General features: G+C 39.8%; 1 protein-coding gene across 13 annotated transcripts in view; it reads right to left on the bottom strand.

Moving 5' to 3' along the window:
* The window catches only part of nlgn1 (neuroligin 1), a 413,916-nt gene that overhangs the window by 108,763 nt on the left and 278,273 nt on the right, over nucleotides 1-26,880 (bottom strand). The gene's annotated exons all lie outside the window — the stretch shown is intronic.

Here is a 26,880-nt window from a genome sequence, read left to right as displayed (position 1 = left end):
GAATGTTAAGCCACTCAAATCTGAGTCAGATAGGTTTTAAGAATATAAGGGAACCAATCATTAAGGTGATCAGACAGGAAAAATGGGGTTGAGGTCAAAGACCGGAGCAACCATCTGATCTTTGACATTAACCCCATTTTTCTGTCTAATTTTATTGAATGGTAGAACAGGCTCATGGGGTTGATAGCCTACATCTATTGTTTCTCCTATTTCTTGTGCTGTTGAGCCTTTTAAAATTTTGTTGAGCCTTTTAAAATTATAGAAGGTTTCAAAAGAATGAAGAAGGAAAGAGTGCTTACTGTGATTACATTGGCAGTTATCAGTGTCATCAATTCAAAGTTGTTTTCTAGAGTAAGAGGAAAACTGATGGATTTTTTTTAACGTGGAGAGTTACTTGAGCATGGAATGCTGTGCCATAGGAATTGGTTAAGTAAAGTTTGTTATGTGTTTTAGGGAAAATTTAGATAACTTTGTGACGAGCTACAATACGCTACTGCAAGAATACAGACGTGAAGTTAGTTTTGGAGTTCTCCAGCAAAGAATTGGCAGACACATAATATGCTGAAATTGTTGTGTTTCAGTAGATGTGTCAACTGATTGGATGGAGACTCTCTATCCAATAAGTTGACATACCTACTGAAACAGAAACACCTCTGCTCAGTTTACAATGTATTTAATTTTAAAAATATGTTATTTTCTATTATATAAAAATAAATCATTATATAATTTTTTTAATAAAATGATCTTAGCATTGAAGCCATGATACAATTTTTGTAGCCATCTACCATTGGGCTCATATAAATGAAGCAATTTCACATGAATGTCACAGGAATGTCTTAATCATTCCCATTTATTCAAACTGACACGTTATGCAACAAACACAATCCTGCACAGATGCTTCAATTGGATCTAATCCATATTTCAAGAAACAGTGTGTGTTGTTGGATTAATTCCCTTAAGAGTAAAATTCAACATAATAGCCAAATGTTAATAGAAGGTAGTTTCAAATCTCTCCAAGGCTTTTTAGTCAAACATTTTGAAATGTGACAGCAAACATGCATTTGATGAAAATTAATGCTGTAAATAGACTTATTTTCTTTGTGTGAATGATAGGTTTCCTTACCTAAATAATATTAGTTAACTTATAAAGAAAAGTTCCAAGTTTTAAAGCCATATTTAAATAAAAACTGGTATCAACTTTTTATGGCTAGATTTTACAGAAACTTATTTAAAAATTCTCAAACTGCCATTGTGGTATTGATGTGTGGGTTTTTAGTCTTGCAACAGAACTATATACTGTGCCCCATATCTTGCCCATGTGATAAAATGTTTCATAAATCCAAAATTCTTCCATTAATATTGCTTTGTTTTTCTTAAAAAGTCAACAACTCAGATCAATTTGCACTGTGCTTCTGTGCATTCTTTACAGAAAGATGTCAACTATGGCTCACTTGTAGCACTGTTACTCCTATCAGGTGTGTTTCAAGCGAAAATGCAGACTTGACCATCCACTGCTGTGCAGTGCTGCAGAAGTACTATTTCATGGACTCAGTTGAGATCTTAAACTGTGACTGAATCTACCTTTTGGGTGGGTATATAAAAAGTCCCACAGCACTATATGAGGAGGAATGTATAGAGTAGGTTCTCTGAACATCTGGATCAAAATTCATCCTTGGATCAATGATGCTAAATAGGCAATATATTAGCGTCTTTAAAGATTTGGTTCCACTGACTTCAAAGCAGCTTCATAAGCTGTAAGAATAGTGATCTCATTCATTTGAATGGGGTTACTGACTCTGGGGAGACTTATGTGCTTTATTTATTTTACTTTATTTTATTAATTTGTGTTTCTAATTAAAATTATTAAATTCTTAATAATACTCAAATTATCGATGTTTCAGCAAGTTATAATGATACTCTGCACTGAATGGGTACCCCTGATTCTCGTGCAACTAAAACTGGATGGAAATTTAGCTGATTTTGATTATTATTCTTGCAGATCTCAGTTCTTCACTGCACTTGTTTTTGACCTCTATATTCAGAATGCAGGAAGAAGTTATCAGCCATGATTAAAGTAGATACCACTGGTCTCCAATCAGTATTCTTAACGCAGGAGTCTGGCTGAACAGTGCAAGTATCTTAAATTGCCTGAGAATAAGTAAATCATGGCTTTTCCCTGGGTAGCAGGCATTGACGTGTAGAATGAGATGGCTGACATTATTCACAATCTGCTGTCAGTGAACGAAATCCATTCCTGTTGATCAAATTGATAGCACTTTCACATAAGGCCTTTTATCTCACAAAGAGGATCAAGCTACCCTGAAACACTGATTGCTGTCTTTGCTTAGCTGAAGCTGAAGTCCAATCCAGGGGCATGCCTGAATTGGCCCTTGGTCACATCTGATCCAATGGCACAAAACTAATGTTACGAAAGGCCCCTAGCTCTATTTCACTGCCAAATCATCAAGCCCTCCATTATCTGTAGTTGGTCACATTTTTACTCATCCAGTACTAGACTTTGATTGAGAAGGTTTCTCCAAATAAATATAGAAAGTGGGAAGCCTCCATCTTTGGTCCTTGCCACAAATTGCATTCCTTAGCCACCATACATCTCCATGATAATTCTCCAAAACTGAACAAGATTGCTTGTAACCTTGGTCATATTTACTCTGAAATGAATTTCTGGCAACATACATGCTCTATCATTAAGTCTGTCTAATCCTACCTCTGTAATGCTGCCTCATTCTGCAGCTCTGAAATTCTCACCTGTATCCTTTTTGCCAGTGGAACTGATGACCCCAGCGCTCTCTTGGTTAGCTTCCCATCTTCTAATTTCCATATACTTAATGTTACCCAAATGCTGCAGGCTCTGTTCTAACATGAACAAAGTCCCATTCACCATACTGGCTTACCTATATTGGCTGCAGGATACCCTTCAGTTTTTGCCAGGACACTCAAGCTTTTTTTTGCTTTTGTGTCCTGGTGGCATTTAATCTCTTCCAGTGAAATGCAGACTCCCTCAGGTCCAGAGCATCCTGGTTGGCAACTATTGTCAGACAGTGCCATTATTGCCTGTGTCCAAGATATGTGCAGGAGATTGCTGATTGGCTGCATATGCAGAGTGGTTGATTTAGCTGGACATCCCCTCTGAAAGAGCGATGGCCCGAGAAGGTGGAGGGGTTTGCTGGTAAAAAGGAATGTAGCATTTGTAGCATTTGTCTCTCTCTTTGGTAGATCAGAAATTCCTCACTAGCAGCTCTTGGTATGTCTACTGGGCCTCAGTGCAGGCCATTCCCACTGACCACAAGCAGATGCCCTTGCTGTTGCCATAGTCAGTGAGGTTACCCCAGCTCTATACCAGGGATATGAGAGTGCAAGCATTCCATCTTGGACAGATAAGTGACAAATAATATTCACACCCTTAAAGGACTAGGCAATGACACTTTCTAACAAGGAGATGTCTAACCTCACCTTGATATTCAATGGCATTATCATTATTGTCCCCCACCATTAATAAACCAGAGGCACAATTGACCAGAAACTCAACTGGACCTAAATCGTGTGGGCACAAGAGCATGTCAGAGGCTAGGCATCCTGTGGTGAATAACTCAGCTCTTGGCACCCCAGAGCTCTTCAAGCTCTTCGAGGTACAAGTCAGGACTGTGATGGAATACTCTCCAATTGCCTGAATGAATGCAGCTCCAACAACATTCAAGAAGCTTAGCACCACCAATGACAGAATAGCCCACTTGATTGGTGTCCCAACTGCATGCCATCTACAAAATGTACTCCAGTTACTTGCCTGGACTATCCTGACAGTGCCTCCCAAACCCTAGACCTCTACCTCCAGGAAAGACAAGGGGGGAAGGTACATGGGGATACAACCACCTGCAGCTTTCCCTCCAAGTTGCACACAATCCTGACTTGGAAGAATATTGCTGTTTCTTTCATCAGCATCAGTGCTAAGCACAGGAACTCCTTATCCAACAGCATGCTTGGAATACCTTCACTAGAAGGACTACAGTGGTTGAAAAAGTTGGTTCACTGCCTCTTCTCAAAGGCAACTAGGAATAGGCAATAAATGCTGGCCTTGCCAGTGATTCTCCACATCCCAAAAAATGAATTTAAAGAAAGGAGGCTTCCTATACCATCCTGCACCATCAAGATACCCTCATGTCTTCTCATAGCATTCATTGTTCCTGGCTGCCTCAAATACCTAAGGTAATTTGACACCCTTTGCCTCTTGAGCGAGCTGTTCCAGTTGTGTACCTCAACCCCCTGTTAGTTCCGGACTCAACACTGTCATGTTTTCGAGACTCTTCTCATCAGTGATCCAGAATGGATAAAAAGAAGAGTTAAGCAACTAAGCTGGGGCAGCAAGAGGTGTGATGAGTGATGGAAGTGTTGGAAAGGTTCATTGTGATCCCTGCACGTTCAGTGGCAGGCTCTGGAGTGAATTTCTTGACTTGTTTGTCATTTTTGACTGGGAGAAGGAAGTTAACTTTGTTCCTGTACTACCAAATTTGATTGTGTGCCGGGGGGGGGGGGGGGCGCAGACAAGAATGTGACAGGCTACCATTGGTGGGAAAGAATGAGAGAATTTTCAAGCCATCTGGAACTGCTGGTTCAGTTGTTGAGGACTGGTATGTGAATTTTGGTCACCTTTGCTTCCTTTATGCACATTGATGATCAGACCATAGAAAACTTTTACCCAATATCTGAGGTTGTTGTTGAAAATGGTATGAAGTCAGCAGCTAACAGCAGGAAGCTAAACAGCCTCAGAGAATTTCAGTCAACAATCTCCTTCAGGCTTGGTTACTGGATGGTTCATGAATATTCCTTCCTAATCCACCCTTTCCCTTTTATATCACAGCAGTACTTCAAACAGAAACAGATTCAGAACATGCAAGGGCCTCCTTTGAAGCACTAGTCTGGTCACTGCTGTAATGCTGGAGGTTGAGCAGCCAGTCTGTGTACAGCTAGATCTCATAAATAGCAATGTGACAATGACTGAATACTCAGTTAGTGATGCTAAAAGAATGACGAATATTGGCCAGGATATCTATGAGGACTCCCCTACTTTTCTTTAATGTAAAGGCGTGAGTACGACACACTCCAACCAACAACATTTGCTCTTAGATGTGTGCCAAAATAGCCCAAACATTCTTTGGGATATTCAGGATCTTGCACCAAGGAGCTAGCACAACTGTAATCCCCTGGCAGTGAGTGACAGAAGGTAGAGTTGGGGAGGTAGTGCAATAGTGACATCTCTCTGACATCCAGCCCCAGCTAGAGCAACTTTTGGCATTGACTCACATGGCAGTCACGTCACCCAGATGTGCAAGCAGAATTACTTTTATCCATTGAGGTTTTCCAAAAGATTGCTAAAAATTTCAACAGTATGATTTTATTGAGTGCATGATGTTTGACCTGACCTAATTTAGAAATGTGTCTGGTTTTGGTCTAAGGTAAGGTTTCCTCCCACATTCCAAAGACGTATGGGTAGGTTAATTTGGGGGTTTAAAATGGGCGGCGCGGACTCGTTGGGCCGGAAGGGCCTGTTACCACGCTGTAAATAAAATAAAAAAATTTTTAAAAAATTTTAACGTTGGTGACTCTAAATAGCTGCCCTATGTTGGTTTTTGTTCTGTAATCTCAAAATTTTAAAATCGCCATCCTTCTTCAGAATCCCTCCATTGCATCTCTCCTTGTAACCTTCTCCTACCTTTCAGATTGAGATGCCAACTCTTCCAATTCTGACCTCTTTGTTCCAAATAGATCTGACCATTCTAATGAACTCTTGACTGGTTTCCCTCATTCCATCTCCATCAGCTTATAGTCCCGATCCTACTTCACACAAGACCTTCAATGACCATTGTTAGCTCCCCACTAAGCAATGCTTCAGTTTTAAAAATCTCATTCTTGTTTTCAAATCCTCAACTGACTTTGTCCCTTCAAATTTCTGTAATCTTCCTCAATTCCATTCCTCCTCTGAGATATCGGCATTTCTCAAATTATTGCTCCTTGAATTTAATTATTCCAATATTCCTTTCAGTTGCCAAGGCCCTGAGCTCTGTAATTCCAGCTTTAAATTTCTCTACCCTTCTTTCCTCCTCTAAGTTACTCCTCAGAATGTCTTTGGCTAAGGTTTAATCATCTGGCCTAATTTTTCATTATTTACATCTTATTTTGTTTTACAATGATCCAAAGAAGAGACTTAAGATCTTAGCCTATCTTTATTTATACACATTGCTAGAAATCCCAGCTTCTTTTCTTTTCTTCATTATCTCTTAGAAGATTGTGATGAGTTGCTTTATTGAATCTTTGCAGTCTGTCTAGTGAAGTTACTATGGCTGCACCCTTGGTTGTGACTTCCAGGATGAGAACCTAGCAGTGATGATGAAACTACTACCTTTTAATTTTAGTGGTGGAGTCATTGGTTTGGAAGGTTCCGTTGGGTTGGTGCTAGGGCTGGAATTGTACTGAAAAAGATAGGACAAGTCTTTGGCACTACAGCTTGGATTTTGTCTGGTCTCGCAGCTTCAGTATGTTAAAGGTACTACATAAAGGTATGACATAAATGTACTATGGTTGTTGCTGTTGTTTTGTTTCTAGTGCCAGTGTCTTTGAGGAATGGGAAAGACATGAAATTCAGGGATGACTAAACCATATTCTTAGGTGCCTTGAAATCACCAGATGAATAAAATTGTGGCAATAATTTTTGTTTGAATAAGAGTTTCAGTGGAGGCTTCATGACCCCATTTTCTTTTGCCAGATTGCTGCATTACTCAGAAATTGGCAACTTCAGCAAAAAAGAGGAAGACCTCAGCATCAACCATGCAGAGAAGTTTCTCAGATATGATGGAGGCACTGTGTCAGCCAGGAATACACAATATCCCCATTTGGTCCAGATTGTTTTATGGTACAACCTAGGTATTGGTAGGGTGAACTAATTGCACTGATCTCCTGAATTTACTGCATCCAATTTGTGTGCAGCTCATCCCCATGTGAACTAGCTGTTAAGTGGCTCCAGATATTTAATGCTTGTTCTGATTGGTGGTGGTAATTTGGCCACTGTTCATGTGTGAAATACAAGGTCATGACATCGTCAACAAGTGACAACATGATGCATAAAATAGCAATATAAATATATTAGAAGGCATGCATGGGATGACATCAGGACTCACAAGCAACACTTTGCAACACAGTGTTTATCCAGCCAGTTGAGAAGTGATAGAAAGGAAAACCTATGAAAAATACCTATTCCTTGGCTCAAGACTTTTAAAAGCTGTCAGATTTCACTTGATCTTACTGTCAACCGTGTGAGATTCATGTGCAAAATCAATATATATCACAGGCTGGATACAGGAACTTAAGCAGCGACCTGTCCTTGGCATCAAGCCACTTGAAGCTTTGTTGAGTCACAATATGATTTTAATGCACCATTTCAGATGCTTCACCATTTCCACTTCGTCTCCAGTGAAGTACACTTTCATATTAGTGTACATCCTCATTTTTCAGCTTTCAAATCCTTGTCATTGTTTTTATTTGAGCAGTTAGAGGAAACATATTTTGCTTTGTTAAATCTTTTCTTATGGAGTCTACTTACAATTAATTTAAATAAATAAATTTCAGTGAATGATTGAACACTGAAGTTGATAATGATTTAATTTTATCAGTATAAACAGAATATTTGGCAGCCTCTGTTCCATGGAGTAACCACTGTTCATTTTGGTGTTGATCCATTTCAATAAAGTGATAATGAATTAACCACCAGTGCCGAACAGGGCAATTGTCAGCTTGTTAAGTTATTCAGTGAAGTGAATGCTATTAATCAACAGCATCAGATTCAATGAATTAATCTGCTGGATCATTCATTCTGCTTTTTAAATAAGATTTACTAATTTCCCTCAACAAAACAGTAGTATCTGACTTTTCTTTTTTCCAACTGTCAAAGTGTGCACTGTTCATCTTTCCGTCAGTTTTGTGGACAGTACGAAGATTATTCTTTACCAATGATTTGTTTGCCAGACTGGACAGAAGAGACCACATGCAAATACAGCCATGCAAATTCATTGACTGAGGAAATCACAACATAGATAAACACATACTGTGCTTTTGCAATGTCAAAACTAAACCAACAGGTTTTGGGTAATAGTTATGGGGTAAAAAAGTTGGAGAGGGTAACCTTTGTTTCTTTACAAAAAAGATTTGCATTCCTGCAGCACTTTTTCATGTTCTCAAGCTATTCCAAATCACTTTACAACCGATGAAGTACTTTTGAAGTGCAGACCCTGATGTTAATGTTAGAAACACAAGCAGCTAATTTGCACACAAACAGCAATATGATAATTACCAGTTAACCTTTGGTGATATTTGGATGAGGTATAAATACTGACAAAGGCACCAGGGATAACTCCATTGCTATTGATAAAGTCACCCTGATATGAATGTTTCCATCAATAGCTTGTTAGAAATGGATCAGTGCAAGTATTTAATCCAGCCAGAACTGTCTATAATATTACTTAATATGGATAATAAAATGGTGTCTGCCTTTGCTCAGCTGGAATGCTGCAGGGGCAAGTCCCATCCAGGGATTGTACTGCTGAAGGAGTGTTCTTTCAGAGGAGACACTAAACCTATATCCTGCCTGGCCTTTTAGGTGGATCCAGAAGATTTCATGGCACTACTGGAAGAAGAGCAGGGAGCTCCTTTAAGTGTCCTGGTCAAGATTTATCCCTCAAACAATATGAAACAGATTATCTGGTCATTTATCACAACACTATGTGTGGCAGGTTACTTCATACAAATTGGCTATTGTGCTTCCTTCACCGCCACAGGGAGTGCAGTTCAAAAGCACTTTGTTAGCTGTACTGTGTCAAACACTGTCATATCACCTCCATGATCCACAGTTCACAACAGATGTTACAGAAAATGAAAATATTTTCCTTGTGACATGGGAGAGACCTTTTATTTTTGCTGTTCCTCATTTTAAGAGAGGTCAGACTAAAGATCTAAATTACTCCCACCTTGAAGGATTTAGCAATGACTTTAGCCAGAAATCATTGCTCAGCCCTTAAATGGGTAATGCAGAGCAGGATAACATATGTTTGTGCAAGGGTCTGCCACATAGAATTCAAGTATGTATGAGGCTCATGACAACTGATCAGCCTTTGCATATTTAGCACACACATATAAATACTACTTTCCGACTGCATTACAACTGGACAAAGTGGGGTTGGCTAAAAGGTCATGGATTGCAGGATTTTGTTTGGAATGAGGTAACATTAGAGGGTTGAAGCATTGGCTGGATGTGCATTGGATTTGAGTCAGGAATGGGCAGAAATTATACTTGGCTGGAGAGTGGAGGAGTCTTGATCTTGTGGAGGTACGTGGAGGTCAAGATGTGGTGGTGATGAGAAGGGAGAAATTGTGATTTTAGTCAGATCAGGGTATGTTTGTTGGCAGTGCAGGATGGTGAATGCCTGATCAGAGCCAAGGTGAGGGGTATAGTCCTAACTTAAAGGGCACCTATCTGCAGCAAGTTGCAAGCACCAGAACACCGATCAAGCAGATCCTTTTTAAATCGTGCCAATGCAGACCACAAAGTTTTCCAAAATTTTGTTTTTGCCTAAGTGGTTGGCACTGGTTTTCCAATAAAATTTTACCATGTGTTGCACTGTGCACAAAAATATTGCACTGTGCGACAGAATTTCCAGGTCTTCATCTTTTTAGTACCAACATCAGCTCAAAGGTTAATTTACTGGTGACATGTTTGTGGATCACCTTAGAGATTGGAAATTGCAATAAGGCCTATTTTAATTGCATCAAGTCAGTTTAATTAACGTTCTTGTGAGAGCTTTGTGTACATGCTTCTGACACCTCAATCTATAATGAAAGCCATTGTTCTCTTATCCTGTTCTGATCTGCGTAACAGTAACCACTGGAATCTTTGATTCATAAATCATCATAACAGCATTGTGTTTGCATTTTTAAAGGTTTGAATATAAATATTATGTTTTGTTGGGAAAAAAGATTCATGTTGAACTTGAAGGTGAGAACTATTTAACATTTATCCAAAATACACACAAGCAGAAATGATCAATTCAACTATTATTGTGCAAATGAGAATATTTTTCTTCAGCTCATATTACATTAAAGGTGCCACAGTTATGGCAGAATTAAAATGATTATTTTAGATAATTTACAAGGATGCTGCCTGGAATGCAGAGCATGCCTTATGAAAGCAGGTTGAGGGAACTCGGCCTTTTTTCCTTGGAGCGACGGAGGATGAGGGGGGACCTGATAGAGGTATATAAGATGATGAGAGGCATTGATCGGGTCAATAGTCAGAGGCTTTTCCCCAGGGCTGAAATGGTGGCCACAAGAGGACATAGGTTTAAGGTGCTGGGGAGTAGGTATAGAGGAGATGTCAGGGGTAAGTTTTTTACTCAGAGAGTGGTGAGTGTGTGGAATGGGCTGCCAGCAACAGTGGTGGAGGCGGATATGATAGGGTCTTTTAAGAGACTGTTGGATGGGTACATGGAGATGAAAAAAATAGAGGGCTATAGGTAAGCCTAGTAATTTCTAGGGTAGGGACATGTTCGGCGCAGCTTTGTGGGCCGAAGGGCCTGAATTGTGCTGTAGGCTTTTCTATGTTTCTATGTTTCCATATAAGCAGAGTTTTGTTGCTAATTTGATAAATTGCAACAAGGAATCCACAAGCATGATTAATAGATTAAAGAAAAAAACTTCAAGAAAAAAATTAAAACCCCTGAAAAATTCCCTTTATTCTGAGACATACTTGACATCTTTCAATGACAGAGCAACATTATGATTATCAAAACATCAAAGCTCTGAAAGAACATGAAAAGATTATATCTTTTATCAACCTTAAAGATCAGAATGTCCTAAACGTATTTCTCTCCCTTTTAAATGAATAAGAAACTTGAAACTTGCATACGATAGTCAAAATATCTTCAGGACCAAAAAGTTATGTTAAACTGGTTACTGTTGGGAGGCCCAGAACAATCTCATGATTGGCCACAAAGCAGCAATGTTCTTAAATAACCAAGGTCAAAGGAGTCTTGTGTGATTTAATCAGTCACTTGTGTGACTATCTCCTTCATTGAGTAAGTCAGAATCAGATAAGTCACAAATGGGTTTGAGAGAGATAGGGGGTGGGTAGGGAGAGTTGGACCCGATGTTGGAGAGAGCAGGAGAGATTCCAGGGCATCAAAGGAAGAGACAATAGTGAAGGGAAGGAACATTGAGAGAAGGGACATTGAGATCAACATATTAATGAAACAGAGATTAAGGTTGAGGGCATCAAGGATCAAACAGTGATCAGGTTGCGAGGCCATCAGATGAGTGATGATAGGTCTAAATGACATTGACAGCAGGGATTGGCTTGGAGTGAACAACAAGCAAAACAGGACCTGTCTACCCAAGGATAGATGCCTTGGACTCCCCTGGTAATGGAGCAAATAATGCTGGTCTCCTGACTCCCCTTATAATAATGTAGGTCGGACTTAGTTCTCTGGTTAAGGCCTGTTTCTTAATTCATGGCCCATCTGAATGAAGTTTGTGCAGGTTATATCAAAATCTCTGGCGACCTCCAAAAGTATATGAATCACATGTATGGTGAACAGAAATAAATCTCTGAAAGTGCATGACCCATGTGCAAAGAACATGAATGCATTTTGTGATCCGCTATGATGCAAAATTCCTTCATGTAGTATCCCCTATATAAAAAAATTTCTAATGACATTTTCATTCAAGGTTTCACCTTCAAATAAAAATCAATGAAAACTCAAATAAGACAACTTTGATTCTGTACCACTACTGTAAGGTTTGCTGACCTGAGATGAACATACTTGATAAAGTATGGTTTATTATTTGGAAGTTTCCCAATATTTTCATTTTCCAGAAAAGGTAGCTTGCTGCCTTTTTGCAGGACTATCCTCTAGACTCGCTAGATTAAGTTCTCTTTGGAATCTGAAATTAATGTTAACATTCAAGATATTTTTCTCAAAAATGTTCACCCATAATTGTGTGGAGAGGTAATAGAGTATGTGCAGAGATCTGGAAGTAGGAATTTTCTCTTTCTTTTTTTCCTGAGCATTTCCCTCTCTTACTCCTATCTGGAGAGAGGCAAGCCAACCTGCCACCACCCACCATATGCCAATGCCACAGGTGTGAGACTCAATTTCCTAATCTATTTATCTCTCATTGGCTAGTTTTCTGCTTATACTATAAAAACAAAGAACTTATATTAAACCTTATTAATCAATGCTAGAGCATCTGAATGCATATAATGTAACATTCTGGAAGGAAAGGCTGCTAAGTCCTCAGAAAAAGTGAAGAAGAGATGTATCTGTCTGATTACAGGGATAAAGAACCGGAGATTCAAGGATCATTCTCTTCAGAGCAGAGAAGGTAAACCATTTAATAGAAATGTTCAATTTATGTTTTTAATGGAGCAAAAATGAAAAAAAAAACTTTCCAGTGGTGCATATGTGTGTGAATAAAAGACGGAGATCTACAACTCCTGCAAAAGACCACAGGGCTAAGAGAAAGAAATTGTTAATGCAGCTAGTTCTCATGATTTGGCCTGCACTGACTGAAAGGATGATGCGGGATAAGATTCAAAGAAGAATTTAAAATATATCTAAAATTAAATGATTTAATTGGGAAAGAGGGAAAAGAATGGAAGAATGACCTATCGGATAGCACTTTCAAAGGGCCAGAAAAAGAAACAATGATCTCTTTCTCTTCTGTGAGATTCTATGACTCTTGGATTTGATGAAAGCTGTAAAGAAGATCACGCATTAAATTGGTAAGACTCCCAAATATTGTACAAGTCAAAAGCAGATCTAGTTGAAAAACCTCTTCTTCCAATTTTGCTCCAAGAAACTCACATTTGTAGGCTTTAGTCTCAGAGTTCTATAAAACCAAGTTTTTCACTTTTTAAAAATCTTCTGGACTTCTATTAACCTTTGTAGGACCCATTGCAGCTCAGCTTCATTCTCCTCTTTGCCATTGACATATCTGGCTAGGTATTGAAAATTTTCCTCACAATGAGCAACAAATAATTCCCAACTCAGAAAAATGTTAGAGTGTTAGAGGCACAAGTTAGAGCGAGAAGAGCAGAAGGAATTCTCACTCTGCATCAGCATGGCCCAAAAGGAAAGAACTCCACTCTCAACTTTAGTTATGGTGAAGTGCTCATAGGATTTATAAAAATAAGTATTTTAGCATTTCAATTACATTGCCAGACAGTTCTCAAAACTGTTCAAATGATAATACTAGGAAATTCCTAACCTTGTCTATTTTTATTCAATGCAAGCAACAGTAAAAGAAAGTTTTAGTTATGATTTTTCTTCATCTGAAGATACAAATCTTCTCTAAATTTGCCAAGGAAGCAAATACAATGACATTTTGATCTCCCATTACAGACATCTGCTTTTCCTATTTTAATTCAATTAAAAATCTGCCTTTATTAATATTTATAAAATGAGTAGAAAACAGAGTTCAGAGAATTTTAATGCTAACATTATTTTTTGATAACATGCACTTTTTTCAGTATTCACAAAGTGCTAAGAAATGACTATTTCCTGCTGTGCACAAAATATGTTTGCAACAACTCCCTGAAGGTTCATTTGGGTTAAAAGTTGAATAGATGAGTGCTGTAGACAGGAATATCTCTGGAATATTTGGAGCCCCAACTGATTTAAGTGATTTTAGTGATGATGGCATGAGTGTCTCTGGGACACTGAACAGAAAACCAACCATTACGCCCACACATTACTATTCACTTGCTTACTGAGGTGCATATATACAGATAGCAAGTGATGATAGCCTTTCTCCTATTGTCAGGCAGCTTCACTCCATTGAAGAAGTCTGTTCCAAATGTGCATCTTCGGAGTGATTCATTATGGGGCATAGACTTCCTGTGCTGGCTTGAGAAAGGCATTTCCAGTAAATTGAGTCATGCTGGCTTCCAGAATGATACAAGTTGGTCCCAATGAGGTAAGGGCACATCTAAGAAAGAACATGTGAAAATTGAATTTTTCCCATTACCCACGTCCCTAGTATTCTTTCCCATACATGCTCACCTGTCCGTTTAGTTTCCTTCTCCCTTTGTTCATCTGTCCTGTTCCCTCCCCCCACCTGGTTCCATTTGTCCATCATCCGCTCCCCATCTAGTTTTACCTATCACCAATCAACCTTTGTCCCACCCCTCCCTCCTACTGCAATAAACTGGCTACCTTTCCTCTCCCCTCTCAGTCCAGATGCCAGGTCTTGGCCTGAAATGTTGACATATACATTTTGCCTCCACAGATGCTGCTTGATCAACTGAGTTCTTCCAGCATTCTTTTATTTGTTCGATTCCAGCACTGGCTGTCTCTTTCGTCTTCTTTGGACTTAATAATGGCTATCTTATGAAAGAATGTTGAAAAGACCAAAGGGGGGCATTGTGGATGAAGATTTGATAGGTTCTAGAAGAAAGTGTACATCTGCTGAAACATTAGCTGGCACCGGAAGATTCCAGGCTGTCTAGCTCTTGTCCTACTGACAATGGCACTGGTAAGTTCCACAAAGGTAAGTGTCCCCTCCACTGACCTGACATACTCTGTAATGTATAAATTGTATATGTTTTTGAGACTGCTCCTGGCAGGCATGAATACAGTGTAAATGATGGAGTGTCCATTTGTAATATATTTGCAATATTTATCTACAACCCATCCATTTATAAATGAGTGTATTGCAAATTCCCTCTCATTTCTCTGAAGTAATGCTGGAAATGGTGGGAAATACTATGTGGGAGGATCTAAAGTGCATTCCTGCCCACATCCACTCCCTGGCAAGAAAAATCTACCCCTGGTGAAGTTAGCACAAGTCATTCTTCTGTGTTGGAGATGTTTTTGAAGACTGGCAAATGAAAATGTATTAATGCCAGCTCCATAGACCAAAAGAAAGTATTGGTAGAAGGTTTCTCCTTAAACTTGATACTGAAGAATGGAACTAGAATCTAAGAGAGCTGTTGACAAGCAATAACTAAGTTTAAAGAAACTTGTTTGAATCGTGGAATCTCTCTCTGGGATGAGCAAAGTTATCCTTATGAAGTAATTGATGTTTCTGAATAATAGGACCTTACAGAACCTTGTCACTTGCTCCAAAGGAATCTTTGTGCATTTTGAATGTTGTGCATACAGTGTGAATAAACAATGGTAATTTATCCCTGTTAGGACTTTTCACTTTATTAGGCAATTAACACACTCAAGCCAAGAAACTGCCTTTCTCTTAGGGATTGCACCCAGTACCAATAAAGCATTGAACTGAAAATTTGAAAAGTGCAAATTGAAGCCAGTTTAAAATTTTGCCAAATTTGCCTCACCCTCACCCATCCATTCATTAACCCATGAGCATGCTTAGGTTAGTATTTCATAAACTGACCTTGAATCCTGAAATGTTGGGTGTAATCTCCATTGTTACATCCAAATTCTATATCATGCTAGTTATTGACAAGGAAAGCATGTATAGTATTAAAAAGCCTTTAGTATAAACTACAACTAATCAACTTCCTTGGAGATTAAAACTGATTCTTTTGATGAAATTCATGCATTTCACGAAGACATTCCACTGTTTGGGAATGAATCATTTCTATTGTTTGAATTAGTGGACGTTTCACATACATCAAATCACTGCAGCACAAGCCAAATGCTGTCACCCAGCATTATTCCTCAACCCTTAACCTCAGAAAGATTCCCTGGTGAACTAGTTTAACATTTTACATTCATCATACCAGCCCATCCTATGGCATGTTTTAGAATAATGTGAATTGAATACCAATTAGTACTAAGTTATGAACAGTACTACGCTGCAAGCCCACACCTGATGGATCAGGGTTAGCAATGCCTTTCACGAGGTACCATTACAATTATCAGAAAAATTAAATTCTACTTCACCCCACAAGTGCACAGTTGACTTGAACCTAGGTTTCACAAGTGATAGGACCATATCTCAACCTGCTCAAATATATTACTCTATCTCTCTGTTGTCTTCTTTGTGCTGTTCTTTAAGTTCAAAATTAGATGAACCTTAATTATTCCCAGTAAAGTATTGGGAAGACCAAAATCCACATCTTTTTATCTGCTATTAACTCTGTAGACTCACTATCAAGTCCATCACCCTCCCGAATTACTGTCTCAGGTTGAACCAGACTATTTCAGTTGACGTTTATTCAACCCTGTGCTGAGCTTCAATCCCAAGTCCTCTTAATCATAAAACCCATCTACTTTCACCTCCATACTATCACTTATCTCTGCTATTTCATCCTGTTTCATCCACGCCATTGTCATCTCCAGACTTAGCTTCTGTAGTCCTTGCCTGGTCAGCCACCATCCTCCATCCACTTTAAACTTCAGCTCAAGGTAAATTCTGCCATGTGTATTACTTCCTGCATCACCAAAATCTGGGTGCACTAAAAGCTTTTGAAGTTCAATTCGAATATAAGGATTGCTCTTCATTTGTTTTGTTCACCCCAAATTACTCTTTTTTTTACTATTACAATCTTTTTGTTTTTCAGTCAGTTTCTGAGGGGTGGGGGCAAAAATTTAACTCTGGACATAAGTAGATCAGTTCCAGCTCAGGCCATGAGTCTTCATGCTGCTAGGACATTGTGGCAGGTGGTGAGGGAGCCAATAAGAGGGAAAACCCTACTTGATGTCGTCCTCACCAATCTACCTTTCGCAGATTCCTTTAGTTTTCATTGGATCTCACCATGGCAATGAAGAAGGCAGGGGATAGAGGATGGAAAGGTTGTGGGAATGGGAAGGAGAATTGAAATGACATGCAACCAGGAGCTCGGGAAGAACAACACCTCTTATTCCACCTTGGTAGTCTACAACCCAATGGTAAAAACTTTGAATTTTCCAATTTCAGGTAACCCTGTCTGGTTTCCCCACCTCCCGCAATTTCTCTCCTTCTGATCCTCCTCCGGTCAGAGAACATAGAACAGTGCAGCATGGAAACAGGCCCTTCAGCCCACAATGTTGTGCTGAACTAATTAAACTAATAATTAAATGTCTAACTGAACTAATCCCTTCTGCCTACACAAGATCCATATCTCTCCATTCTCTGCACATTCATGTGCCTAAGTGCCTCTTAAATGCCTCTATTGTATTTGCCTCCACTACCACCCCTGGCAGTGCATTCCAGGCACCCACCACTCTGTGTAAAAAAACTTGCCCTGCACACCTCCTTTGAACTTACCCCCTCTATTTATTGTCCACCCCCCACCAGATTCCATTACCCATTTCCATCCTCCTCCCCCCTCCTCACTATGAAGCCCTGGCTAAACAGAAGTCAATGGGAATCAGGGGGACAATTCTCTGCTGGTTGCAATCATACCTAGCACAAAGGAAGGTAGTTGTGGTGGCTCGAGGTCAATCATCTCAGCCATAAGATATCTCTGCAGGAGTTCTTCAGGGTAGTTTCCTATACCCAACCATCTGCAGCTGCTTCATTCAGTTGTAAGATCAGAAGTAGGGATGTTCGCTGATGATTGCACAATGTTCAGAACCATACATGATCTCAGATAATAAAGCAGTCCAAAACCAACTGCAGCAAGATCTGGACAATATCCAGGACTGGAATAATAGGTGACAAATTACATTCACACCGCACAAGTGCCAGGCAACTACAATATCCAACAAGAGAAAATCAAGCTATCACCCCCTGATATTCAGTGGCATTATCATCACTGAGTCCCCACCATCAATATCCTGGGGGTTACCATTGACCAGAAACTGAACTGGAATAGCCATACACACAATACGGCTAAAAGAGTAGGTTACATAATCTGTAAGCAATGTTATTTGGTCAATGACTAAATGGGAGCGTGTAAAAAATGAGAACATAGACAAAAGTACATAGACTCAAGAATGCAGGAGTTATGAAATGAAGAGCAGGAAGACATGCCTGGTTGCAAGAGTTTTTGGTAATATACCAAATCTCCTCAAACTCCTAATGAAGTAGAGCCACTGGCATGCCTTCTTCGTGATTGCATTGATGCGTTGGGCCCAGGATAGATCCTCTGAGATGTTGACGCCCAGGAACTTGAAGCTGCTCACTCTTTCCCCTGCTGACCCCTCAACGAGGACTGGGACTGGTGTGTGTTCTCCTGACTTCCCCTTCCTGAAGTCTACAATTAATTCCTTGGTCTTGCTGATGTTGAGTGTGAGGTTGTTGTTGCGACACCCACACAACCAGTTGATCTATCTCACTCCTGTACACTTCCTTGTCGCCATCTGAGATTCTACAACAGTGGTGTCATCGGCAAATTTATAGATGGTGTTTGAGCTGTGCCTAGCCACACAGTCATGAGTGTAGAGAAAGTTGAGCAGTGGGCATCCTCGTGGTGCGCTTGTGTTAATTGTCAGTGAGGAGATGTTATTACCGATCCACACTGAGTGTGGTCTCCTGATAAGGAAGTCAAGGATCCAGTTGCAGGGGGAGGTACAGAGACCCAGATTTTGAAGCTTTTTGATTAGTTCTGAGGGGATGATGGTGTTGAATGCTCAGCTGTAATCAATAAACAGCAGCCTGACGTATGTATTGCTGTTGTCTAGGTGCTCTAAAGCCGAGTGAAAAACCAGTGAAATTGCATCCACTGCAGACCTGTTGTGGCGGTTGGCAAATTGCAGTGGGTCCAGGTCCTTGCTCAGGCAGGAGTTAATTCTAGCCATAACCAACCTCTCACAGCACTTCATCACAGCAGATGTGAGTGCTACCAGGCGATTGTCATTGAGGCAGCTCACCCTGCTCTTCTTGGGCACTGGTATGATTGATGCTCTTTTGAAGCAAAGTATCTGCTGAGTATTTCCAGCGTTTTCCGTTTTAATCTCCGACTTCTAAATCTGTGGTTGTGTTGATTTATTCTGCTAGGATTACTGGCACAGTTCTGTTGGTGGAACAAGTCAGGGGAATTTCATCCTGCACGTACAAAATCATTATTTTGAATTGTTTTCCGTGTACTACAATCATTGTTTTCCTCCAGGTTCAATGCGACAATACTTCCTTTTTCCTTTGATGTTTAATATTCTGCTTTCCAAAGTTAAAGTTCTTTGTATGCATTGAAGTTTTTGCACAAATCTGAATAATGCAAGAATCTTATCAAAAAACACAAATGGCAGCCACACTATCAATCACTGTCAGCTGGGATAACTTATTTAGGCAAGATATTCTGCATGCACAATAAAATATGCAGTTAAAGTTCATATTGATAGCCCTAACTGATAAAGCATTGTGGCATTTGGTCTTAAATGCCATCTGTATATTTGAAACATTATGGACCTACATGAAGAAAGTTTAGTTCTCAGTTTGTTTTTGCTCTTTTGTAATTGTTTGATACTATTGTAGATACATGAAAAGGAAAACAAAATGGCTGGCAACAAATTTATCTTTAGAATTCTTGCTATGTGTGGTGTTGTTTAGAAAATAATTAAAATTGATTTGGTTTCAGTACTGGAGTGCCAGATATTGAGCAATATAATTAGTTTTATTCTATATAACATATTTTTTCTATTTTGCTGAATTAAGTCTCCCAAAGCTGTTTCTAAATCCATTGGAAACTTCACTTGTGCTGTTGCCTGTAAAAAATAACTGGCATTTACTTTGTACTTTTCACAATCTCAAAGTAAAAACCTTTGAAAGTTGTTGGTTATGTTGAGAGAATGGTTAGTGAAGGATATGAGATTCTGGGATTGATTAATAGAGGCACGGAGTTCAAAAGCAGTGAAGTTATAAAATACTGACTAATTCACAACTGAATCTGAGAAAGGATGTGAGGGTCTCAGAGAGGCAAGAAGAAATTTACTTGAAAAGCCCAAGGATGAGGGATTTCAGCTATGTTAGACTGGAGAAGTGAAGGTTGAGAGGGGATTGGATGGAGGTATTTAAGATCATGATTAGCTTAGACTGAGTAAATAGAGGGGAATTGTTTTAAAATTTTGGATAAAGATAAGCAGGATGCAAGGACAAACTTTTTTATACAGCAAGTAGTTATGATCTAGAACTCAGTGCCTGTAAAGGATGATGGAAACAGAATTAGGGTTTTCAAAAGAGAATTGGGTCAGTAGTTGAAAGAGAATAGCTTGCAGCACTCTGGGGAAAGATTGATGGACTAGGACTGACAAGATTGTTTTGGTATGAACCAACATAAGAGTTGATGGGCAAAATAGCCTCCTTCTGAAACAATTCTATGATTCTAATTCCATAAACTGAAGAACTCTACAGCCAAAAAAGAATATCTGAATTATGGTTATTGTTGCACTGTAGGAAATAACCTGAAAATTTGACATACTGAGATCCCATAAACACCAATGAAATATCTTATGGAATCACTCATGTAGCTTTGTGTTTTTTAAAAAAAATTTTTAATTTTATTTTTTTTTAAATTTTATTTACAGCATGGTAACAGGCCCTTCCGGCCCAACGAGTCCGCGCCGCCCATTTTAAACCCAAATTAACCTACCCGTATGTCTTTGCAATGTGGGAGGAAACCGGAGCACCTGGAGGAAACCCACACAGACACAGGAGAACATACAAACTCCTTACAGACAGCGACAGGAATCGAACCCCGATTGCTGGCACTGTAATAGCATCGCACTAACCGCTATGCTACCATGCCGCCCTATAGGATAAATATTGCACAGGACACAGAAACCTCCCCTTTGCTCTGCTTCAAACAGTGCCATAAAATTCCTTATGTCTCTTTGAGAGGAGACATAGGATTTCACCCGAAAGAGAGTGGCCCAGAAATCTGATTGTCCAACACCGGAAATTAACCAGGCAAAAATCACATTACATGCTGTTAGTCAATTTTGTCTAAATTTCTTGGTGAGTAATGCCTGTTGTTAATAAGAAATGAGCATTTTTCTTCAAGAATTTTGTGTCTCTTAGCACTGTCTTTCTGGAATCCAGCTTGCTCAAATCATGCCAATAGTAGTTTGCTCAAATAAAATTCATCTACAGTGAGATATCAAACCACGTTATATGAATCACATCTGTCATTGTTCACTCACAGGAGGACCAGCTTTTAATAGTGCCAAGGTCTCAAATTGAACATTATTTAAATTCAGAAATATCACTTCTGCAGCCGTGGCAGAATGCTGCACAATTCTCTGCAAAACAAAATTTAAATAGACTGAGTCAAGTTGTGATCCCGGTCACTACCCAGTGGCTTCAGCTGCTTTCCCCTGAAAATTTAGTGCCTGGTATAGCCAGAAGGAACTCTGCCAAAAAGGAAGTTGCATACTTATCAGATCAGAAATGTGTTAGAAAACTGGAGAAAAATACCTAAAACCTTGTCCAGGTTTTGTTAAATCTCAGACTTCAAGAAGTAGCCCATAAAGGATCACACTGCAATACAACTAGTGTTCTATTCTGATGTGTTAGCAAGGAATGAGTGCATGCCACAGCGATGAGGCAGAGGTTGAAGAGTCCTCCCGGTCGGAGGCTAGGGTGGGGCTGGAGGACGAAGGCACAGAAACCCGTACAGTTTTTTGACGAATAATGTGCGCGGGAGACAGCCTCCTGTACAAAAGGCATTTATGGCAGGAAGTTGGCTGACAGGTGTCTCTGTGATGACATGCACCTTTAGAAACCTTCCTGGTAGCCAAACACCCTTTTCAGTTGTGAATCCAAAGGCTAAATTCACCAAAAATTAAAAGTTTTCCACTTTACTTCTGGAGCAACTTTTGATTTTTGCAATGCAGCACTGAGTTGCAATATCAACACAGACAGTCTGCAAGAATCCTGAGACAAATTTCTGAGAGTAAGGGAAGCCTGAGTGAGTTTGTGCTTGTGGTTTCCAGAGATCACAGGCAAACTGCAAGTAGCAATTAAACATATGTGCCTGCACTGCTCTCTTCTTTCATTAGCTGAATACCCCAACATTTACATAAATATACTGGTTTTATACTGGAATTTAATCATGTTATGGTTCAGGATACAAATAACTTTCTGGCTGCTAGTACAGCTGAAAGCAAAGTACTCTTGACACACAGGTTTGCAGAGTTACATCAAGTCAAGTGGAAAGAATACCACTCCATCATCACTGCAAGATCCATCAATAAGTGAAAATGGCTGGTTAATTATCAATAGTGCCCAGGAGTACTGAGCTCCTGAAGTTTATTCTATGTGACAGAAGATTGTTAATTATGAGCTTCAATTGCTGGATAAGTCATCTGTGAAATATGAGAGTAAATGTGCCTTTTCAATGTGCTGTGCAAATCAGTGATCTTTGAAAGAAGTGAAGATACAAAAGGAGCAGGTACCCATAATCTCAGGTCTCCATCTCACTGCATTGTCCTTTGGTTTGCCGGAGATTACCCAAGATATATCATGAATGTTATGCTTGTAGCAGGCATAAACAGTATTACTATACTTAAGGAAAGAGACATTGGTGAAATCACACCTCAGTTTCATTTGGGTGTGCAGCAGAATACAACTTGAATAAGCTTCTTCAAGAGTTTACACCAGGACGCTTGGTGGCAGTCTGAAAATGAATGAAAGTCCGAAGGACAGTATTTCCAATAGCAACTTGAAGGCAATCAGGAATGAACCTTTCCATTGCCAAATCCAATCATGGGCTGAGCTTGTGCTTGAAGAAATTGCAGAGGCCCCAGGAGAGATACTTGTATCATATTTAGCCACTGGTGAGGTACTGGAATACTGGAGGATGGCTAATGTTGTGCCTTTATTTGAAGAAGGGCTGCAAGGACAAGCCAGGGAACTACAGGCCAGAGGGCCTAACACCAGTGGTGGGAATGTTATTGGAGGGGATTCTGAGGGACAGGATCTACCAGCATTTGGAAAGGCAAAGACTGATAATGGATAGTCAAGCATGGCTTTGTACGTGGGAAATCATGCCTCACAAATTTGATTGAGTATTTTGAAAAGCTGACCAAGAGGATGATGAAGGCAGGGTGATAGACGTTGTCTACATGGACTTTAGCAAGGCCTTTGACAAGGCCCTGCATGGTAGGCTAGTCTGAAAGGTTAGATCACATGGGGCCCAGGGTGAGCTGGCCATTTGGATACAAAATGGACTTGGTGGAAGAAGACATAATGGAGGGTTGTTACTCAGATTGGAGGCCTGTGATCAGTAGTGTACCACAGGGATAGGAGCTGGGTCCACTGTTGGTTGTCATCTATATTAACGATTTGGATGACAATATTGTTAACATGGTTAGTAAGTTTGCAGATGACACCAAAATTAGTGGTGTAATGGACAGTGAAGAAGATTATCTTAGATAACCACAGGATCTAGATGAACTAGGGAAGTGGGCAAAGAAATGGCAGATGGATTTTAACTTGGACAAGTGCAAAATGTTGCATTTTGGTGAGTTAAGTCATGGCGAGACTGGCACAGTAAAAGGTAGGACCCTGGGATGTGTTGTAGAACAGAGAGACTTAGGGGTACAAGTGCATACAGTAGTTCCCTAAAAATATTGACACAGGTAGACAAGGTGGTGATGAAGGCATTTGGCATGCTTGACTTCATTGGTCAAGAGTTGTCATGTTTGGAGTATGCCTTCGGAATATTGTGCACAGTTCTAATCACCCAACTATAGGAAGGATGTCATTCTGGAAAGAGTGCAGAAAAGATTCACATGTACGTTATTGGGACTGGAAGGCTTGAGTCATATGGAGTGGCTTGAGTCATATGGAGTGGCTTGATAGGCTGGGACATTTTTGTCCCTGGATTGTAGGAGGCCAAGGGGTGATCTTATAGAGGATATAAAATCATGAGGGGCACAGATAAGGTGGATGGCTGTTTTCCCAGGGTAGGGGAGACTAAAACTAGATGACATAGATTTAAGGTGAGAGGGTGAATATTTAAAAGGGACCTAAGGGGCAGCTTTTTCATACAGAAGGTGATGGGTATATGAAATGAGCTGCAAGAGAGAGCTGTAGAAGTGCGTACCATCACAATGTTTGAAAGACGTTTGGACAGGGACATGGATAGAAATGGTTTAGAGGGATATAGGCAAAATGCAGACAAATGGGACTAGCTTGGATAGACATCTTGGTCAGCATGGATAAGTTGGGCTGAAGGGCCTCTTTCTGTGCTGTATGACCCTTTGAGAATGCTTTGGGCATAGAAATAACCAGACGGGAAACTTATGAGATTACTTCTTAAAATGGTATTTAAATACTCTTTGAGGAAAATCTTCCCTGTGTGTTATTTCCTGTTAAACTGAAAAATTGCACTTAGATCAATATTAATTCCCCACTCCCACTCAAAGTATGTTTCAGCTGTTGTGACAGATAATCAAGATGTAGATTACGTGGGTAATCTTGACTTCCCCTCACCTTGCAATACTTTGCATTAAAATGTAGTTTAGTACAACAGTCTTGCTGCATCACCAACTAGCTCTTTAATTGGAAATTCCTACTTGAAATCTCTGTAAAGACCTCTCAATCAAAATTTCTAGCTATGATCAACTGTCTCTGGATTTTACTTTCCCAGCAATTGTTCTATTACTCCTATTCAGGATTCAGACAAATCCCCTTCTGAGGTTCCCAGTCTGAATCTTATCCACTTAAGACATCAGCACAAAGGTTCTATCTCAAGTTGCAGGGTGAACAAAAAACTGTGGCAGATTTGCAGAAAAGTAACAATGACTTTGACCAGTAACAGTAATTTGCAAAAGTCAATTGGCATATTCATTTCTGAGAAGGAAGGTTTACTTCTTGAAAGTATTTTATTCCTGGTAAAAATGGTGCTGCATTGTGGCTCCTTTTGAGAACCAGCTGCTCTTCTTCTTAGTTGTTGACCATCATTCTTCAGCAAGGATCATGGAGTTTATGGGGCAGCACTTGGCACTGATGGCACTGATTCCTCCCCAATATGAGATAAGGGAATTGAGATTGGGAGGTGTGGGCCGAACGATTTGCCGAATCCCATCCAGGGCCAATTACCCTCACTGCGGGGGAGATTGGGTGCCTGGATGCCGAATCCCCAAAACCTCTGTCAGCAGTCCATCATGCCTGCCATTTTACCCACCCTCTGACAGTTGCTAACACTGGCACAAGCTCACACACGTCAATCATTTTGTGCATTCTTCTCTTATGGAGAGATGGGGGGGGGGGGGTGGTGAAAGAGAGAGGGAGAGAGTGAAAGAGATAGCGAGAGAGTCAGAAAAAGAGAGTCAGTGTGAGGGAATGAACGGGCTGACACTTGGCACCAATCACCTCAGCTACAAATTTGTGATAGAGGCCTAATAATGTAGAACCTGCAATTCTTGTAATATTACAATTTAGTTAGGGCCTTAATCAGCACAATTCTGATAATACAGGGGAATTTGAATATTATTAGTATGCCATTCAAATTGCGCTGTGTGCAAATCAACAAATAAAAGATAATTCTCAACCCTTGAGAGTTATGTTTCAGTGATTTTTCCCTGGACAACCATAGTTGGATGCTTTTAATTACTTTAAATCATTCATCCTTCAAAGATTACAACATATGTTTGGAATTACTTTCCTTCAATGCTTAGAGCAATGATTTATCAATATTTCTCAAGTATTATCACTCGTCTACGCCTGGGGGCAATGGAACTTGTGATCATTATAAGAATGTTATACTAACATGTTAAAAAATTCATTGACCTTCACGTACCTACTTTAGTCACTATAGTTAAAAAAATAAAAAGGAAGTGATTTCAACAGCCTTCAGTTGATTGGTAGGTTTGCTGATATGAAATACCTTTAAAAAATTCTTAGACACAACAGAAAACCTACAGTATATCCAAATCATTTATTTAAATTCTGCTATTAAATTCCAAAACTAAAATACAAATAAAAAGTTCTTCTATAAATGTTTAATGAAAACAAATGCTGGAAATACAAATGAATTATGAAATATCAGAGAAGGATATGTCAACATGTTAGGGTGAAGCTTTTTAGCAAATCTTAACTACGCAGGCCAAATAGGAAATTAGAAAGAAGATTTCAACCTGCCTACTTCTGATTTTAATGGCCATGCTGTCAGGTGACAGATCTGTCAATGATTTACCTTTAACCAAAAGTTAGGAATCCATAGTAAATAGAAGGAGATAAGTGCATGAGTTCAGTGGACCTGTGGGCCAGGAAAAGGATTGTTTCCCTCCAGGTCCAACAAGATTATTTATACTCCTACTTTGCAGCAGTCTCTGGCTCCCACACCACTGTGATCTCTGACCCCAAAAAATCCCCCCCCCCCCCCCCATTCTCTCCAACCCTCCAATTAAAGCCTACTTCAGTATGCTAGGACTGCACGGATGAGGCCCATGAGTGGGTCTGCAATTATTGACTCTGATTCAGTCAACGGCCTAGAAGTGATAATGTGGTAAAAGTGGCAATGCACGAAGTGGGGTGGGTGGGGGGATGTATTGGTGGCACATCAGTTTAATTTGAGGCCCCATTCTGCCAGTCACTAAGCACAAGGCATCATGTGAACAGATTTTGCATGAGAGAATTTGTACAAACACTTCCCAGCATTGTGGGGAGTGGAACTCATGAGGAAGTGAGATCAGCAGCAGTTTGGAGAATAGGATTAATGCAGAGTTGTAGAGAATTGCTGGGGAAAGAAAAAATTGCAGAGAATCGAGGGGGTTACAACTATTGAATATCCTGGAGAGGGGGTTCTATTTAGGAAGTACGGTCAGCTAATGACAGTATCAGATACGTGGTTCAGTCAGGGTGAGCCATTGGTTGGTGGGAGGTGATTGTGGAATTGAATGGAAGGGTGTTGTGGGTTTCGTAGATTATCTGGGGGAGACAGCAAATATCATAAATGTTATAGAGTCATACAGCACAGAAACAGGC

This window comes from Pristis pectinata, chromosome 6, assembly GCF_009764475.1.
Source record: "Pristis pectinata isolate sPriPec2 chromosome 6, sPriPec2.1.pri, whole genome shotgun sequence".
NCBI classification, from domain to species: Eukaryota; Metazoa; Chordata; class Chondrichthyes; order Rhinopristiformes; family Pristidae; genus Pristis; species Pristis pectinata.
This window is presented reverse-complemented; position numbering and strand designations above follow the sequence as displayed.